At 46.3% G+C, this 16,184-nt stretch overlaps 1 long non-coding RNA gene across 1 annotated transcript; it reads left to right on the forward strand.

The window, feature by feature from the left end:
* The first annotated feature begins 1,189 nt into the window (after positions 1 to 1,189).
* On the forward strand, positions 1,190 to 6,094 carry LOC109284004 (uncharacterized). The gene is made up of 3 exons (XR_002091309.2): positions 1,190 to 1,390; positions 1,485 to 1,738; positions 5,464 to 6,094. It is a non-coding gene; the product is annotated as an uncharacterized LOC109284004 (long non-coding RNA).
* Positions 6,095 to 16,184: the final 10,090 nt, after the last annotated feature.

Below are 16,184 nucleotides of genomic sequence, written 5' to 3' on the forward strand. Positions count from 1 at the left end.
GGCAAGGGCCAGCCTGTGGTGCACTGAGCACATGCATTCCAGGTCAGGACATGCATCTTCAGGTGTCTGGAATAGTGGCTTGGGTGGGATCTGCAGCAGTCTTTGTCTTTCAAATCTTGAGCTAGGGAGGGTCAATGCACGGTGATGGTTGGGTCATGGAGTTGATGGTTTGGTCATTCAGAGGGAGCTATTTTTAGACCTACTGCCATTGTCTCTCAAGCACCCTCATTCATCTCCATTCATTCAGGAACCAAGTTACATAGGAAGGGTAGGTATGAGTCACACAGTTTCAACAGAGTTACAATAGGGTATGCCCAGGCAGGGGACTCAAGATGGAGGCTTGACAAACAAAATGGACACTTGATATAACTTATGCTAACTTACATATATAAGCCTAAATCATATAGTATCAGTAAAACAGTAACATAGAACAGTAAAAATCAATAGAAACATAATAATTATACAATATAAAACAGTGGATATCCATAACAGGGCATTTATTTGAAAAGAAAGAGAAAAAAAATAATGAAACAAAACAACTTGAGGATAAAGACTCATCACTGACCCGTCTCAGTGCAGCCTTCTGCGATTTCCTCCCGTCACTGAACTGGGGGAGTCCTGAACTTCCCCGGGAATGCACTCCCCTTCACCCATCTGGAAGTAGAAGGGTTTGGCGCATTCAGAAGCATGGACTGCATCTTCTGTAGAGAGCTCTTTGAACATTTTTACTTCCCCAGAAGATACCAATTCACTGAGCCCAACCCCTTCCTGGAATAGGATTGCTTAGACACACTTCTCAAAGCAAAGCTATTGCTGGAAAGTTTCAACACTGTTGAAGTTGACACTTTGCACCAGCGTTTTAAAACAAAGAATTCTTGAGAGCCATTTAAAATGATGTTTCCTGCCAAAGTGTAACTTACTGAGCTTTTAAAGGAGTCTAAAACCCATTCAGGTCACAATGAATGTTTTGAAATCAATTAAAACAGCATGTTCTGGGAGACGTGGATTTTGAACTCAGGATTTTTTTTTTGCAACTGTGCCCTTTGTCCCACTATGGGGCAAGAATACATTTCAAACTCTGGTAATGTTTGATAGGTGGAAAAGCCTCCTGCGGGTGTGGGGCTTTGTTTGACCTCAGCCACAATTGTGGTGGTTATCTGGCCTCTTACCTTTGCTATGGCTGTGGAAACCAGCCATGCTGTTCCTTGCATGACAGCATCCCCCACTCCAGGAGGAGAAAGGCCCCTTCCCCTTCAGCTGTCCAGGGCAAATGCTTCTGTCACAGCAGGGCCCAAGAGACACAAGCAGTGGAGGTGGTGAAACCAGGAGGGCATGAATCCCTCTGTTCCTGATGGCAATGGCCCTAGCATGGAAGATACGTGGGAAGGTGGTGAGTTGATCTGTGGTGTTTGAGTTTGGTGCAGGGGAAAAATGTCTATCACGGTGGAGTCACATGAAGGACAGATACTACCTCTTTTCTCTAGAAAGAAGAACTTGGGAACTATGCAAATCCTTGTGCATTTCTCAGGCTGCCAAGCTGCTCATGGCTGAGACTTGGGAGAAGTGGGTGAGTGTGTGTCCACCTTCACTCACTGAGCACAGAGAGGAGTCAAGCCCTGGACCTGGGCTTTCTCTAGCCCAACCTCACCTGGGTAATTCCAACAGGAGTTTCCTGAGGGCTAGCAGGTCCACAAAGTGCAGTGCACATTGGAAGGCTTTCTGACTGAGATGGTGAAGGGTAAGAATCAGGAAGTGGCTTACATATTCATAAGTTTAATTGTATTTCTATTCCTCTTGTTTCTCTTTAGCTGTGGGTGGAATTGTACAAGACTATGGGAACACGTCAGAATGAGCACGGCCAGAGCGGCACTGACCCTTATATAGGTGCAGAGCAGTCATGGGCTGAAGACATTTCCCTACAAACCGCACCCAGAGAGTGGTGGTGGATAGGTCTTTTTTCACCTGGAGGGATGGGGCAGTGGGGTTCCCCAGGGCTTGGTCCTAGGGCCTGCGCTGTTCAATATCTTCATCAGCGACTTGGATGAGGGGGTGAAAAGCATCTTGTTCAAATTCTCAGATGACACTAAGATGTAGGGAGAAGTGGGCATGCTAGAAGGGAGGGACAGGCTGCAATTGGATCTGGACAGGTTACATGGGTGGGCGGATGAGAATAAGATGGGATTCAATACTGACAAGTGCAGAGTACTGCACCTAGGAAGAAAGAACCAGCAGCATACCTACAGGCTGGGGAACTCCCATCTCATCAGCAAATAGGCAGAAAAGCATCTTGGCTTCATTATAGACTCCAGGATGAACATGGGCCACCAATGTGGGGAAATCAGGAAGGCTAACCACACCTTGTCATGCATCCACAGATGCACTGAGAGCAGGTCCAAGGAGGTGATCCTCCCCCTCTATGCGACATTGGTCAAGCCACACTTGGAGTACTGCGTCCAGTTGTGGGCACCACACTTCAGAAGGGATGTGGACAGCATTGAGAGGGTCCAGAGGAGGGCCACCCGCATGATCAGGGGGCAGCAGGGCAGGCCGTACAAGGAGAGGCTATGAGACCTGAACCTGTTCAACTTCCACAAGAGGAGGCTGAGAGAGGATCTGGTGGCCATCTATAACTGGCCAAGGGAGACCAGCAGACAATGGGAGAGGCCCTGTTCCCCCGAAACACTACCAGGAGTAACAAGGAATAACGGCCATAAGTTGACTGACAGTAGATTCAGACTAGATATCAGGAGGCGCTACTTCACAGTCAGGGTGGCTAGGATCTGGAACCAACTTCCAAGGGAAGTGGTGATGGCTCCTACCCTGGGGGTCTTTAAAAGATAGACCTTGCTGGGGTCATTGGACCACAGCATCCTTTCCTGCCCATGGCAGGGGATCGGACTTGATCTGCTCAGATCCTTTCTGACCCTACCAACTGTGAAACTATGACCTAACATGTGGGCTATCTCTAGACTATTGAAAAAGTCCTGAAATCCTAAATGACCCCCACTTCAGGTCTGGGCTTGACTGGCACAAATACCCTTCTTTTCTGCACCTCTGGCTGGATTTTTAGCTGTGACTGGCAGCTAAATAAAAGCAGAGTATGATGGATATTTTTTCATAAGTTAAAATCCATTGCCATGTTCCCAAGTACAGGTGTTACCCTCCATGAACATGGAATTGCCCTTTCTGCCTCTGGGCCCTGTGCGATCCATAGCCCAGGGTCAGATTCCCTGTCATCCTTCCTCTCCTCAAATTGTCCATCCTCCAGTTTAGATGCTTTGCTGGGGGCTGGATGTTGCTGGTGGCTGGAGGGTGGGTGACTCAGCTGTCTCTCAGATTCCCTGAAGTATCTGATCTGAGTGCTGAAGGAGCTGGTTTCTGCCAGTGAGACTGGCTAAAGGTGGTCCCCTGCACTGCTCCTACATCTGTTAAGCTCTCAGACTCCGAGCTGGTGCAAGAATAAATGAACCAGAAGATCTGTCTGCATGTCCTCCCTACCCTACTCCAAGACAGTTGCTGTGTGACAGGCCCTGACCACAATTCTTGCTCCTCACACTGCAGTCCAAAACTGTGCTGTGTGGCCACCATCATCATGTGGTCACCAACAGAGCAGTGCCACTGGCTCAGAGTATCACTCTCAGGATTATGCCCAAGACAGCAACCCTGAAAAAGTCCCTGGGCAGGTCCCATAAAGGGACGACCCATTATTAGTGAACAAGCAGCATATATGATGTTAGAGTCAATAAGGTGGGCTGTTCTTTAAGTACACTGTAGGGATTGCAGGAAAAGAGGTGACATGCCCAAAGCAAAGCTTCTGTTTGTTTGAGTCACAGTCATTAACAGAATGAAAAAAGGATTTGATCTGAATCTGAAATCAGAGAGATGTCAGTGCACAGACTGGTTGCAACTTGAATGCACTCACTGCAAGATCCTCACGGCAGGTTTCTCCAGCAATTATTTTAACAACCTCAGAAAACAGCCAGGGATGTGAAAACCCAATGTTAAGTATAAAGGAGGTCTCTGCACTGACTTAGCAGTAATGCTGCATTTGGAACTCAAGCCTGAGGTGCTCTCCATACACTTGAGAAAATTCAGAGTCTGCCCCCTCCGCCCCCATTTGTTTTATTTTCATGCAGGGTTTCATAAATCATGAGTTTTTTCAATACTATGAAGATCGCAACAGCACTGTATTTTATCACCAATTCTGCATTGGATTGTCCTATGACTCTGAAACTAGGAAATGGGTCTGGGTGGATAGTTCAGTGCTCTCCTCTTCCTTGTAAGTCTGTGCCATTAAGATATTCTTGTCTGTACACCGAAGTGCATCATAGTTCCTGGGTATGATTCACCCTGGAAATGTAAGCTCATGATGGTGCCAACTAAATTGGATTGTGAATTTTATCAGAGGCACAGTGACAGACTCTACAAGACAACCCCAAGCCCAGCTGGCTCCAGGTGTTTGCAAACCTCCTGTTTCTCCCAGTTCCCATGGAGCTGTGGCCTGATCAGTTCTAACTCCCAGTGTGTGCACGGGACCTTTCATCTTGATACAGCCCAACATGCCCCATGGTCTGTGCACCTGGGAGAGTCTGGCACTGTGCCCCTGGTAAAGCAGACCTGGCCCAGAGGGTTCAAAGGCTGCAGTGGAGAGAGACAATGTCATTCGCCTTTCTCCTAGATGCTGCATCCTGACACCCTGGACCCAGCTGTGCTTGTTGGCTGGGGATGGTATGTGAGGATAAGGCAGTACTCTATTTGCCTGTAGGGGAGGGGATGTACTGCTTAGCTTAATCTGTATTACACAAAGGCTTCATCCATCATTCAGGAGTGGTACCCAGGCTGTGTGTGTTCCAGGAAATGTGTAAGTGTTACTGGACATCTTCAGCTGTGTACTGGGATTCATTGATGCTTCCCTGTAAAGATGGGGGACTAACTTAGCCCATGCCTCCAAAATCACATGCTGGAAGAGTCATGATTTCTCCTCACTATACTAAATTAGCTTTTCACTCCATAAAAAAGGTCCATTATATTATCCATCCTCAGTTTTCTTGGTAACTAAAAGAAATACCATAATTAAGGACAGACCTTTGAGATTGCTCAAGTGCTAGATCACAGCCTTGGCAGATGGATTATAGGCAGCAGGAGAGGTTGACAAGTCACAGGGGCATGATAGACTTAGAAGCAATATAGTGCATTAATTTATCTCATGAATAAGTTAATTACCATCTGCCCTCATGTGATATGGGAATTCTGTGGGTGAACACAGTGATTTTTTTCTCATCATTTTGGGAATGGAGATGCTTTTGGGAACATCCTTTGGTAATAGAAGGGAAAGGAGACAAAACATTCTCTAAGTTTGATTTCAGGAGCAATTTTTGGAAGGTCAGAGTCTTTGTCCCGTGAAAATTGGGCCAGACATGTTGACCATAATGTTGATCTGTAATCTGTGACTTTCCATTTCAGGTTTGATCTCCCAGACCCCATTCATCCAAGTTATTAGGGTGGAGCTCGTGTGCATGTTCAAGGTGGGGTAACTAAGCCTGGAGGCTGTTTAGAAACTCGGTTCTGTGTTTGTGAGAAGCAGAAGGAACCATCAGGAACAAAGAAAATGGATCTACCCACCAAGCACATGGTGCAGCAGAGGCTGACCCTGCAGACTGCTGCAATAGACCAGAGTGTGAGGCTGTAAAAAGTGTGAGGCTGTAGAAATGGACTCATAGTATCAAATGAAAGTATGGGTGGAAGTCATCTCATCTCATCAACCCCCCTAATCAAAGTGTGGGCATCCGCGTCTAAGCCACTGCAGGAAAGTGTCTGTCCCACCTTCTTTTGGAAACTCTTAGCGCTGAAGATCCCACAAGCTCTCTTCTAATGTTCCCCTCTGTTCTAGTGCTGAATTATTCCCAGACTTCTTCCTAATACCCGATGTAACTGTCCCTAGTTGAAATGTGTGTTGGTTACTTCTTGTCTTGTCTTCCACAGCCACAGAGAGTAGTCTATTGCCTTTCTATTTATATCCATCCTCAGGTATCTCAAGACTGTAACAGATCCCACTTCCACTGTCTTTACTTCCTGAGAATAAATAATTCCAGTTCTTCCACCGTTTTCACTCAGGTCATATTTCTAGATCTCTAAACATTTGGGTTGCTATCTTCTAGATGCTATCCACATCTGTCTTTAAGTGAAGTGGCCCAACTGTACCCAGAACTACATACGTAATGGGGAGACAGTGTCAGGAATGGATTTGCACACCTTTTTTACTCCAATCAGGGGCAAGGGAGGTCTATGCCCTGAAGGGACCCGTGGGGTATCCTGAGTCCTGAGAGCCACTGCAACCTGGATCGGGAGACTTGTCAGGCATCCTCTGCAAATACCATCAATGGTCCCTGGCCTGCATCACCCTGGTCGGCCCATTGTGGGTGGGGAAATGCATGTTAAGAAACAAACAGCATGACCACGTCTCCCTGCGTGGGGGCAGCTTTGCTCCCACATGCTGTATAGTAGCTCAGCAGGGCAGAGGGAGATCCTGCTGTCAGTGTCTACAGAAGCAGCCAGCTGTGCAGTTGTTACTGTGCAGTCATTTAGTAACCAAGTACTAAATAACTATGCAGTAACCAGTCTTACCGCAAAGTCCTGTCACAACATGCTTATTTTTAGCTGCTACTGCACAGTAGCTCATTGCTACTGCCCTGTAGCATCTCAGGTAGGTGCGCCCACTGAGAGTTTGCACAGGTGATCCAGGAGGAAGAGTCACTTCCTCCACTGACAGGGTTGGATATTAGTCACACAGTGTCCTTCCTGATATCTCAGTCTGTTGGGCTCAGTTATGGGACAGAGATGGGGCAGCTCATCCCCACAGCCCAGTCATGGAGCAAGGACCCATGCACTATTACCTGTTAGAGGCTTCTGGATCTGCACACTCATTTTGCTTCTGTGTGTTAAAAATCGGTTCTTTCCACCAAGTGAATTTTACACTCACAGCCTTTTTATCTGGATTTCTCCCAGGAATTTGTCTCTACTGTCCCTTTCTCAGGCACAGGCTCCCCAAAGTCATAATGTTTTTGACACTCTATTTTCCTATTTGAAATCTTTGGGTTTATCTTGAGAATCATGCATAGGTGTTTGCCCACCTAAGACTGCCAATATTGTTGAGTGCCATACAGGACCCTTAAAAGGATCTCAGTGAAATTCAGCTAAGAAGAGTCAGTGTGTTACAAAAACAGGCAACGGTCTTGCCACTCAATTCAGGATCAGACTGATCACCGTAGTTGGGATCAGGAAGGAATTTTATCCCTTGGTCCAGTTAGTACACACCGTGGGGAGATTTGCCTTCCTCTGTAGTGACAGGGCATGCTACTCTATCCATGAGTGTATATTGAGTGTCTATTGGCAGCATTTCATAGAAACAGGACTTTGTCTGCCATGGTTACCCTGTTTTACCTTTGTCAGTTTAGGGTGTTAGGTTTGTGTTGAGTCAGGGTTGACGGTAGTTTTACAAAGCAGTTTAGATTATGGATTTGTATGGGATGGCTTGGATAAGGAGGATCTTGCTTGAGGCAGGAGGTTCGACTAGAAGACCTCTGGAGATCCCTTTCAGCCTGACTTCTCTATGATTCTATGATTTTCTATATAGTCATCCAGATAGATGTGTTTGTGCACATAATGTTGCATGCACAGGCGCACACACATGCAGTAATTTGTTTTCAGCATGGAGTTTGGCAAAACCCCAATGAGTTTGTTCAACAATTGATGTTCACCAAATTTTCAGGTCTTGCTAATACAAATGTGACTTTTTTCCCTTTTCGTTAAAAGGATAATATTATTAAAGCAACATGGCAACCATTTGATATTATAATGTAACCCTTCTGTGGGGCAATGGTCAGCAAGAACAAGGGCCTGGTACAATTTTTGGTGTACTAAATATATTTTACCTTGGCTTGAGCCCCAAACCAGACCACCTGGGAAACACTAAATGAATTACTAGAAAACAGAGGAAAACACCAAATGCAATTTAAAACAATACTAACTACAAGACATGGTCTTATGGTAGCACTGTGCTAGAGGAAGCTGCCAGAGACGTGGGTCTTTCAGTGGTGCAAGGAGCTCCTCGTTGCTCTTGGAGGAATGGCAGCGTGCCAGTCTTTGTCCCCACGGAGAGACTGCAGGTGTGTGTGGGGACTGACTGTGGTTCCAGACAGCATGCACACACCCCAGAGCTTCTTGGCTGGAGTATGTGGCCTGCTGAAACCAAACTGCAGGAAAAACTCCAAAAGGAACCAGGCTGATTAATGGTTACAGCTGGCCCAGCCATACAGTTGACTAAAACAAAGGACTATCAAAAGAAACAAGGGGAAAGACCAGGCCTGCCCTCAAGTCTGGCTGCAGGTAGTTTGGGTCACAGCTCCACTGGGAGCAGAACGGTGCAAACCACCACCCTGGCCCCAAACTAGCAGGATTAGAAATTCCCAGGTTTTAAGCCTGTTTAAACCACCAGACCTAACTCCTGGCCAGCCAGCCCAAGGAACCAATACTCTTTTCCCCAGAATTAATCCTTTAAAACCTCAACAGAAAAAGGGGGAAGAAAAGGAGAGAGCAGTTTCCAAACACTGGGACAATTCTCCCTCTTTCTCTCCCCGAACTTCCCTTTTTGCTATCTGCAAACTCAATCTCCCTTGAGGGAAACCTCACTCTTCAGCAGCCCCTGGCAGCTTCGCCTACCCAAAACCCATCTAGCTCCACTTATATCCCCTGCATGGCATCACCCTAGCCTTGTCCAGTCAGGGAGCGCCACACTTCAGTTTCTCACCCAAACAATTGGCCTGAAGAATCCTCTGCTTCCCCTGGCCAGGGAGGCCAGAGGGTTCTACTTATTGCCCCCAGATACAGCCCCCAGCTTGCCGTGCGCTGAGCACATGGCCAAAACACAGGGGATACCTTGCCCATAAAAAAAAAAATCCTGAAAGCCCCCTAAAAAACCTAACAACACAATACACAACCCAAATTGTTTTCCATCAAGTATCTTTTTTAACAAATTCATAGTGCTGCTCTCTGTGCAGGAACTGTCCAGTTAGTTTGGATGAAAATAAGCATGACAAGTTTTGTGCTTTGCCGGTTTCCACGTGTTCATTGCCAAAAGAGCAACTAATTCTCTAGAATAGAGCAATCTATCGTCTCTAGGGGCTTGAGGGCAGGACAGCTGAGGAGTGCTCAACACACTTAGCAAGCATCAGCTGGTTTGAAGACACCACTTGAACAACTCTCCTGGAGACTGTTAGGCTGACTAATTATTGGCAGCTAATTCCTTTGTGATTTTAGTACATCTACATATTCAGAAGTGCCTAATTGCACTTTAACAGACAGCAAATTTGCCAAGGTGTTTTATTTGGAAATCTGAGAGGGACTCGGGGCATGGACTAGCAAGAGCACAGTGACAAATTATCTCGGTGGCTACTTAACTAGATTTCACTTTGTTCACACCTGTCCCACAGTCCTACATCAGGTGAGCCATCGATCTGTTGAAAGTCTGTGTCTAAACGTAAAATGGGAGAACACAGAAGAGTGACAGCACTGGAAGTGTTAATGAAGCCTTCTTCTCAGGAGGAGGTGGAGGAGGCTTTTTTAAATAACTAAATGCTGTATACATATGACAGAGATTTCTGATTTTATTGACTACGATATATGCTGGAAGGCATACAGTAGCACCCAGGCAATCCAGCAAAGTCTTAGGTGCTGCAGGGAGAAATGTTTCGGCACAGATGATGGAGAAATGAAGGGAAGGGAATCTCTTCTCATTTTGTCTTGCTGCGAGGGAGCAATTGGCAGCTAATCTGCAGGTGAAAGGTACTTACTTATGTCACCCTGTTCATGCACAGATTGGGTTCTCAAGTGCTCCTCTCACTGGCATCTTGTAACAATCAGAAGATGTTTCAGAGCGCGGCCACTTTTGCTACAACACAGTGCTGAACTTGTGGGGTCCAAGAGGTTCCTACGTATTTCTTAACTATGGTGTGCAGTGGCTCTGAAGGCTGTTGGCTTTCCTCATGTGCCTATCTATACAGCTCCATCTTTCGGGCACTGCAGATCCATTACCACTCCTGAATGCTAGGGAACATCCATGAACTGAAGAACACATTGACATGGGTGTAAGAAGCGACTATAGCAACACAAATGTGTTGTGTATCCAGGGTCCCGAGTGCTACAGTGTACGCTGCCCTGGGAGAGTGCTCAACATCCAGAAATGCAGACTGCAGCAAGGCAGGACATGAATGGGACAAGCCACTGAGCCCTGGGCCATGTGTGCGGTGAAGGTGCAGTCCCCCCTGCCCCGCCACAGGAGCCAACAGCCTCAGCCCTGCACAGAGCCCAGGCTGACCACTGCTCAGTGCTGCATTAGGCAGTGTGTTCTCATGGGGCCAAGCACTGACTGAGCACAGGCTGAGCAGGAAGCACAGAGCAGCCCCCAGAGTTTTAGAGTTGAGCATTTGTTTAAGTTGTTTATTGGATTGGGGCCTTAAAGAGCAAATGCAGCAGCTAAGCAGCTTGGACGGCATCAGCCAATTATGATAATAAGGGTGTGGACACCAGCTTTGAGCTATTACCTTTGCTCAGCAGTCACAGCACCGCGGCATCCTCACTCAGTCTTTGCAGTGAGCCCTTCAGTCTGAAAACTTACTGACACTGTAGAAGGAAAAAGCCCCGTTCTATAAAGGCGCTAGGAAGGGTCAGGATCTCAGATAAGCACAGACAGCGTTTCCTGTGGGGTTACCATCCAGCCAATCACCAGGGTCCTCTCCCCTCCCACAGGGATTCATCGACAAGAGCAGCACAGATGCACCTCTTTGTGGTCCAGTTCAGGACACCTGCATCTTCTGCTTGCAGACTGCAGAGACTCAATAAAGGTACCAGGCCCGAATGCTTTGGATTTGGGGAGGGTATTTGATCTGACAGACAGTTGCTCTAGGTAACACTTTCTACATTAGAGGACTGTGCTGCTCAAGAAAAAAAACATGGGTGATTTGGGAAAACACAGAGTGGTGAAGGAGTGGGTTCTTGGTACCAAGGGGAAAAGCTTGTCAGCATGTCTGCATGAACGCAAGGGATGTGGAAAGGTTTTTCAGGGGCAGGGAGGAGGAAGCATGGAGCCTGACTGAGCTGGCAGAAGTTGTCACCAACTAGTAGTTACTGGTTGTCTTCTGGCAAGGAGAGAGATCACAGACTGTGAGTGCTGCACTGACTCCACAGGGACAGGGTGGGGTAAGGTGCCCACTCACACAGGTGAGATGCAACTTGGGAGGTGGGAAAAAATGTGAATGGCGTTTGTGTTGTTAAAGGGGGGAGAAGACTCAGATATTTCCATTTTTTGTGAAGCATCATGGGCCAGATCATGTGCCGACATTAGAGATCCCAGGGCTGTGATGGAGCGTTGCTGATTTACAGCTTTGAGCTTCTTTGAGGCCCAGCAGCTCTGTTCTCTCCAGGTTCCCTCTGCAGTGTGCATGCTGCAGCTCCTGGGCTCACCAGGCTGCACAGGCACCTTCCTTGCTGAAGAACAGTGTGCGCTCCATCCCAGGGGCTCCAAAGGCTGGACAAAGCTTTCTGTGCACGCTGTGCCTCCAAGCTGCTGATGCACTATAGGGTCTGGCACAGAACCTGAGAGCAAGGAGCATTTAATTGGCATTAGTGTGCTCGGAGCACCCTCTGAGCTCACCCCTCAGGAACTGGGAGGTGAAAGAGGAGGAACCAGCTTGACAGGACTGTTTAGGGGGAAATGGGGAGTGCAGGGCAGGAGTGAAGGGGAAGAGAAGAGGAGTCCTTAGGAGCAGGGCCAGACACCGGCATGGGCGAACTGGGTGGTCACCGGGGGCCTGCACAAAAAGGGGGCCCGAAAAGGGTGGAAATAATGATTATTATTCTCAGTATTTCTGGTGAAGGGGGGGCCAATACTAAAATTTCACCTGGAGCCACCAGGAGTCTAGGTATGGTGCTGCTCAGGAGGTTTCAGGCCCATTGCAAAGGAAGCTGCTTCTTCAAAGGATCTTACCTCATTTGTTGCAAATATGAAAGATTGGTAATGAATGAGGCAGAGCGTCTCAGGTTCTGTAGAATGAAGCCTGGAAAAAAATTGATTCAATCCTAGCTTTTGTCAGAGTTTATGGGTGATGCTGGACATGTAAAAAAAACCCACCTTTATTTTCTTTTGAGCCACTTACTGCCTGCTTCTCATTGTTTTATTGCGTGACTTGAGACACTGTGGTCTGATTTGCAGAAGTCATGAGCGCTCAGAGCTACAATTGAGGTGAGTGGGAAGGAGGCTTTGAACAAACCAAGTACTATAAAAAGAGAATGGCTCTGCAAAGTTAGACCCCAGCTGCCTCGGACTGCTCATGCAGAATTACTTTATGGTTTGTCTAGCTCTTGCTTTAATCTCTGCGTCACTGTTTCCTATGTAAGGAATGTATGAAATATGCAGGGGTTGTGCTGATAAATGCACTAAATGTCTGTAAAATACAAAGGTGTGTGAAGCACTGAGGTCTGTAAAGCACCTAAAAAGGATCTTGAGGGACCTCCCTGAAATATTTCAAGTAGCCTTTGGGACCTGGGCTAAGACACTACAATTGGATCCTCATAGGAAAGCCCATGGTGAAATGACTAATGCTGTACTCAAGACAGAGTCCCAGGACTGTGCAGCAGTTAGCCACCCATTAATTGCATGGAATATACAGTGAAGTGGAACACATCTTTATGAACTGAACACTGTATATCCTGTGCATTGGTTGAGGCAGGGCTCTCTTGGTTGGGGACGGGAAGTACAGGATTATGTAATTGTATATTGCCTCATAAATAATGCATTTGCACAAGAGGTGAATTCAAGTTGTACAGACAAACTTAATTCTTTGTATACTAACTTTGGAGTGGATTCATAACCTTAACCTCCTTTGAATGTGATTTCTGTAATGTGATTATAGAATCTAGCATGTTAGAAAGCTCAGCAGTATCGGTCCTTCCTAGGGTTATCAAAGTGCAGGAAGGTATCTTACAAAGCCATCAACTTCTACTGAATGAGAGCCAACTGATTCAGCTTCCTAAAGCCTGGTTTATAATTTCTGTCTCTGTAGCACCATCAGACATGAGTGAGCAGGTGATAGCACCATCAGACATGAGTGAGCCAGTGATAACCTACTCAGCTGTGAAATTTGATTCTTCTAAAAGTCAGGAACATGGAAACAAAGGTACTGTATGGAATCAAACACCATTGTAGAAAAATAACAGCACTGGTTAATTCAGGGACTGGTAGAAAACTCCAAAAGTCTTTGTGTGAATTAACCACCAATGAGTAAACACTGCTGATAAAGAAAGAGAAGCCTTAGCTGAACCATTTTTCCAAGGTCCTTCTTGAAGATGCTGAAGATGTTCTGAATCTTCAGCTGTGCTGCCTTTCAGACCCATGTCACCAACTTGTGCTTTCTTCTCCTTGCTTGGATTCATGCCCAGGAAGTCATATATCAAATGCAAACTAGTATGCTTTCTTTCCTTATGGTGCATGATTTTTCTGTGCTTGTTCCTTTGAATGTGACATCAGCCACTCTTCTCTCATGAAAAATAGTCTTATAATGATGAGCAGGAGATATTTCCTTTTGCTGTGATTACCCTTCAAAGCCCATGCTTTTGAAGGTTTTTGAAAGATCTCTGAAAGCTTAGAGATCTTTTGATCTACAGATCTTTGGCAAGTTTCCCCGTATCAAATCCTGTCTTCTTTTCTCTGAAGTACATAGCAGGTTTTCACCATAGCTCAGCCCTTCTAAAGTAGGTATCAGACTGCTGTAAAGCTTCTGATTAAATGGACCACAGGAATCTATTGTGTACAAGGTATTTGGCATTGGTAAAACTGATATCTTTGTGTGCTTAATGATAAGCTCTGCTTTCTTAGGGTGTTTTCATCAAAGGCTCTGCAGCAAGCTTTCCTAAGGATGCATAATCAGCTTTATATTAGATTATCAGGACCTGATTTAGAGAACCATAGAATCCTTGGGGTGGAAGAGACCGCAATGGTCATCCCAAGTAGAAGAAGTAGAGGCTTTTCCCACCATTCTTATCTTCTAGCATGGGATAATAGACTACTCTGGGATCCTCCTGTAATACACACCTTGCCCCCTCCCACACTGTGCTATTGGGTCTGCAAATCAAGTCTAAACTCTGTTCCCATTTCCTCAGCAGTCAGAGAGAAGGACATGGTAGCTTACTCTGAGCTGAAGTTTCAGAACCAGGCGGAGCAACAGACAGGCAGAAGATTTCAGCAAGCAGATGGCAGAGATGCTGGGGGCAGTCCAAGCCCATCAAGAAGAAATAAAGGTAAACATGTCTGCCTTCTGCAACCCACTGTACCCCATCAGTCCTTTTCTGGAGAGCTGATGCTTAGCCAGTCAAACCCCAACCTGTACCAGTGTGTGACATTGATCTCTCCTCAGTGTATGACTTTGCATTTTTTATTGGACCTCATGAGGTTCCTGTAGGCCCAATCCTCCAATTTGTATAGATCACTCTGAATCCTAGCACTACCCTCCAGCCCTCGAGCTTGGTGTCATGTGCAAGCTTGCTGAGGGTGCACTCTGTGCCATCTTTCCAGTTGTTGATGAAGACATTGAACAAAACCGGCCCCTGGGGCACTCCACTTGATACCAGCTGCCAACTAGACACCAAGCTGTTGATTACTACCCTCTGAGCCTGATTCTCCAGCCAGTTTTCTTTCCACCTTACAGTCCATTCATCCAGCCTGTACTTCCTTAGCTTTCCTGTGAGAATGTTGTTGGAGACCATATCAAAAGCCTTGCTAAAATCAAGGTACACTACATCCATCGGTCTCCCTGCATCCACAGAGCAAGTCACCTCATCCTAGAAGGCTATCAGGTTGGTCAGGCATGAGTTGCCCTCGATGAATCCATGCTGACTGTTCCCAATCACCACCTTCTCCTCCAAGTGCTAAGAAATGGATTCCTTGAGGATCTGCTCCATGATTTTTCCAGGGATTGAGGTGAGGATGATTGGTTTATGTTTGCCCTTTTCCAGTCATTTGAACCTCTTCTGATCACCATGAGTTTCCAAAGATGATGGCCAGTGGCTTTGCAATCACATCAGCCAACTCCATCAGTACCCTTGGGTGTATTCCACCCAGCCCAATCAACTTGCACACGTTCAGCTTTTCTAAATAAGCCCTAACCTGATCTTTCACCACTGTTAGCTACTCACCTCCTCCCCAAACTGTGCTTTCCTGTGCAGTAGTCTGGGAGCTGACATTGCCTGTGAAGACTGAGGCTGAGGCAAAAAAGCATTGAGCACTTCAGCATTTTCTGCACCCTCTATCACAGGGTTGCCTCCCCCATTCAGCAAGGGACCCACACTTCCCCTGACCCTCCTCTTGTTACCGACATACTCGTAAAAACTCTTGTTACTCTTTACATCCCTTGCTAGCTGCAACTCCAATTGTACTACATGGCAACATTTACCATATAAAGTGTTCATTGGAAAATACGTCTGCAGCTTTATTGAAACTTCCTGTCACTTTTTAGATCAGTTGTCCTTTTCCTGTTGTTAGTATTTGAATTTATCACTCGTATTGTTTTAGTAGCTAGGAGTTTTAGTTATGAAGCAGAACCCCATTAGTGTGATTAGCTACGTACAAACACAGAGCCAGCCTCTGTCCTAAGAGGCTTATACCTACATGTGACAACACTAGAGTACAGATGTACAAAGAACTTACCGCAGGGTGAAATGTCACAGGGCTTCATTGCATGTCAGCTGTTGCTTGGTAGCTACATGACACTCTGTTACTGGTCTGAGTATATTTTCATTGCACACTTAGCTTGTGTGATAGGAACCCAGGCCAGACAACATGGATTAGCCTGTCTCAAGAGTAATGAACCACACTGCACAGCTACACTTGAGTTATTCTGTTCTCATTGGAGGTGCCTTTTCCTGGGAGCATCACAGGGACTTGTAAGAGCCACCCAGTGGTTTTTCATGCTACACTGAACTGTCCTGCTCCATGTTGTTTTCTGCATTGAGCTGTGTGACTAGGACATTTTGGGAAAGCACTGGAGGACTTTCAGGGCTGAAATGATGTAGCTGATGTCACTAGAAAGGGGACAGGTTACAAGCCATAGCAAAAGCAGCATCTGGATTCTGTGAGC

This window comes from Alligator mississippiensis, chromosome 1 (assembly GCF_030867095.1).
Source record: "Alligator mississippiensis isolate rAllMis1 chromosome 1, rAllMis1, whole genome shotgun sequence".
In the NCBI taxonomy this organism is placed as follows: domain Eukaryota; kingdom Metazoa; phylum Chordata; order Crocodylia; family Alligatoridae; genus Alligator; species Alligator mississippiensis.